The sequence below is a fragment of the Falco biarmicus genome, chromosome 7 (assembly GCF_023638135.1).
Source record: "Falco biarmicus isolate bFalBia1 chromosome 7, bFalBia1.pri, whole genome shotgun sequence".
Taxonomy (NCBI): Eukaryota; Metazoa; Chordata; class Aves; order Falconiformes; family Falconidae; genus Falco; species Falco biarmicus.
Window position 1 is genome coordinate 56981420 of NC_079294.1, and position 3972 is coordinate 56985391.

Below are 3972 nucleotides of genomic sequence, written 5' to 3' on the forward strand. Positions count from 1 at the left end.
GGGCCGGGGCGGGCCGGGGCGGGCCGGGGCGGGCCGGGGCGGGCCGGGGCGGGCCGGGGGGCGGGCCGAGTGGGGGGGCGGGCCGAGTGGGGCGGCGGGAGGGGCCCGGGCGCAGCCGCGGAGCGGGGCGAAGCGTGGCGGCTGCCGCCCCCCGGCCCCGCGGCGCTGCGGGAGGGCTGGGTCTGCCGGGCGGGGGGCGGCGGGGGACGCGCCGGGCGGGGAAGGAGCAGGGCGGCGCACGGCGGGTCACGGCGGCCGGGCCGCGCTCGCCCTGGCAGCCCAGGGCCGCCCGTGGGGCTGCCGTGCGCCTTCCCCGCGCCCCCCCGCGGGTCTCTTGCAGCCGCTGCCTTGGGCCTCTCCAGCGGCTGCACCTCCGCCTGCGGTCTGCGCGGCTGCCCCGGGCGGCGGGGCCCTTGCGAGTGCCTTGGGCGCCCTGACCCAGCGGCAGCGCAGGGCGGGGGGACTGGCGGGGCAGGGGCGGGGGCAGGGGTAGCGGCAGGGGTAGTGGCAGAGGCAGGGGCGGGGGCAGGGGTAGTGTCAGAGGCAGGAGCAGAGGCAGCAGCAGGGGCAGTGCCCGCCCTGCGCTCAGCACCCCGGCTGTGCCTGCCCGCCCCGGTGCTGGGCTGCCATGTGCTCCCTGCACACTGATTTCTTGCCGTGTCATGCCATGTACTAGTAAACACCTTGTGCCAGTAAAACATCAGCTATGCACAATTTTTTAAAGGTTTATAACGTGAAAGTGATCTGGACAGATAGTGTTGAAAACGGTGAAAGATCTTACTTGATTTAGCTGGTTCTGTACCACATTTCTGTGTATGTGAAAGCTGGAGCTGCTTAAAGACGGCAGTCTGCAGAGGCTTGGATCTTTCACCGTGGGTTTACTTTCTTCTTATCTTGATGCTGGAAACACGTAAACTTCCCACACCTCAAAATAAAAACACAAAACTCAATTAAAATTAAGGCTGGCGTGTGCCATTTGAGTGCCTACATTCTGGCAACGTAAAGGAAAATAGCATTTTACAGTCAAAACCATTGAGGAGCCTTCCTTGTAGACACTGCCATTCCTGCCTTCAGGATAAGGCATTTGTAGCATGAAAATAATAACCAATAATCGTCAGCATGGCTATAGCTGTTTGAGCCTGTGTTTTCCACATATCAAGGGCCCTACAACACTGCTGTGACCTGGAGAAGAATGGTGCCCAGGCTTACATGGTAGGTAATACTGAGACACTGATTTGTTCAGAGACTCACTGGAAACTCTTGGCAAATTTGGGAAAAGAAACTGGTGGTGAAATGTTGGCCCCTCTGGTGTCAGCGTGAGCTCTGCCACCTGCTTCAATAGTGCCAAGGTTTCCTTTCCATAAGATACATAAAGTGTAAGGTATAATACATAATCTTATTTAATAGGGAGTTTGTTTAAAATATTTTAAATTCTAGTAACTTATGACTAATACATTAATTAAAGATATTTTGCAAAGTCCTGGCTGTGCTGAAGTCACTATTGAGGCTCTTACTATTATTAATAGGAACAGAAATCCATTTGACAAATGATATTAACATCAGAACTGTGCAGTCCCATGTGTTGGGCTGAACCATCTAGGCACGCTCCGCTGCAAAGGAAGAAACTCCCAGTGCGTGCCGAGGAGGCTGCGAGCGGTCAGCAGGGGATGGAGCTGGGCTTTCGTGTGAGAGTCTCACTTGTTCGGTGCTGGAGGCAAGAGACCCACAAAGCCATGCTGAGGCTTTCTGGCACCGAGCCCGTGGGTGAATGAAGAGATGCTTTTATAACCACAAGAGCACTTCTGCAAATGCTCAGCAATAGATTCATAATCCTCCAGTCATTAGAAGGCTGGCATTTTCCGAGCTGACAGACCAATGCATCTATCAGAGGGCAAACATAATGTTCTCAAAAGGATTAGTAGAGGGATTTCTTTTTCAAAGGCTGTGATATAATTTATGACAATCATACATGGGCGAGGGAAGTATTGCAAATATGAAACCTCAAAGGACATAGGAAACTTGGACAGCAGCGGAACTGCCACGAGTGCTGAAAGGATGCACATGCAAAGCAAGAGCAGATACAGCATGAGGCATCCTTGCTGCCATTCACTGAGCTCTGCTGCGCACGGCAGGGAAGGAACATCCAAAGCCTCAGACATAATCCTAAACTGATTAAATTGTAATATATCTACTTTCCACAATGCTGATGTACAAATGGAGAACATGGGTTCAGTGTATATGGTTTGAGACAGAAATATCTTCCTGGCTGGGGAATTCACTCAGGATATAGACAGGAAAGATATTGTCAGTCAACTAGTTGATAATAAAAAGTGATGCCTAGATCCTCTATCCTATGTAATCCTATATAATGAGAGCGGCCAATCTCAGATTGAAACAAATCATGAGCGAGGAAATCATATTCCTTCCAGTGGCAGCAAAGAAGGCCATGGTTTAGTCCTTGAGTCTCTCTTGAGACACAGCCCTCATGCTTTGAGGATTTTGTGCTCTGACATGAAGGGTTAAGAGGAGCACATTCCCATGAGCGGGCTGGCTTACACAGCCTTTGGTAGGAGGCCACAGGGGTAGCTACCTACATGCGTTTTGGAATTTTTTCCTCCCCGTGCAGATGGCTGCCTTGCAGCCAGCCCCGGGGCCAGCCTGCCGAGGCGTGTCTGGAGACAAGCTCAAGCACCGACTGTCAGACCTGCAGCATTCCCAGCCCTACCTGCAGGAGCCCACATGCTCCCTGATGTGCTCCCTGCCCAGCACCTGCAACCACGCTGCACGGGGCTTTGTTTGTTGGGTGCACCATTAAGACAGTTTAGACATATCCAGAATGATTGAGTTCACTGTGAATTGGCTGTATAAGAGAAACGTGCTAAGAGAAACATCCCCAGTGCATACTGGTCAGCTGCAGAGGCCCCTTGTCTGACCGAGGGCCTCAGGCTCTTTAGGTAAGGAAGAAAATCCAAGAAAATCCAAGAAAATCCACCGCTGAACAAGGTGTCCTGCAGATCCGTTTGGAGAGAAAAAGATGGAGCAGAAAATCTTTACCATTAGCAGACCCTTTAAAGAGAGGACAGTACCCGTTAACTCCTGCTCTGAGGAGCAAACCACTTTAAACAGGACAGTTTAAAGGAAGTGGGCAGTTGGTCTGGACCTCCAGAGCCTCCTCCTTCTCCTGCCAGCACAGGCGGCAGAGCTGGGGCGGGTGGCAGAGTAACTGTGTGGATGGAGCAGAACATGTGGCTGGCTGCGGGGAAGTGCAAGCCAACCCGAGGCACACTTTTGGACGTGCTGCCTGGAGCGGAGCGGTGCTGTGTAGCTCTCCCAAATGGGGCACAGAGGATGCTGAGCTGCCAGGGCCAGTCCCAGGGTCAGCAGTGGTCATCTTATGTCCTGGGGTGATTCCTTCCACCTTTCAGCCTTCCGGAGTCCCGTGTTCCCATCCCTGATGGCATACCCACTGAGTGGCCCTGGGCTTAAAATAACCATCTGGTCTGTGCCTCGCTTCCCACACCTGCGCAATGGAGATGGTGATTCAATTTGAGATCTACTGCTGCAAATTAATTGGTACAGATGAGGTATTTATTATTGCTGTTACTACTACGGCAAGTGCAGTGACCAAATCTAAACGTATTTTATTGGGATTTAGAGTACTATGGATATAGAAGGGTTCACAGAAATCAAGTTTGGGTGAAATAACAGATGACTTGACTTTAGTGTTATTTAATGTATTGCTGTACTCTGCCTTATAAAACAGTCCAAGAAAATTCTATTATTTGTCAAGCCAATGCAATTAAAAAATTCCTGCCTAAATATAGATGGGGGTTTGACCACTTGAGATGCTGCTGGCCAGCATTTTAAGGGCTGAATCACCAGGCTCTTACGAATTAGGGCTGGCTACGTACTTGAGTTCTCTTTCAAAGCCGTTTCAGCAGTGTCACCGCAAGTCAGTCATTTTTACACGTG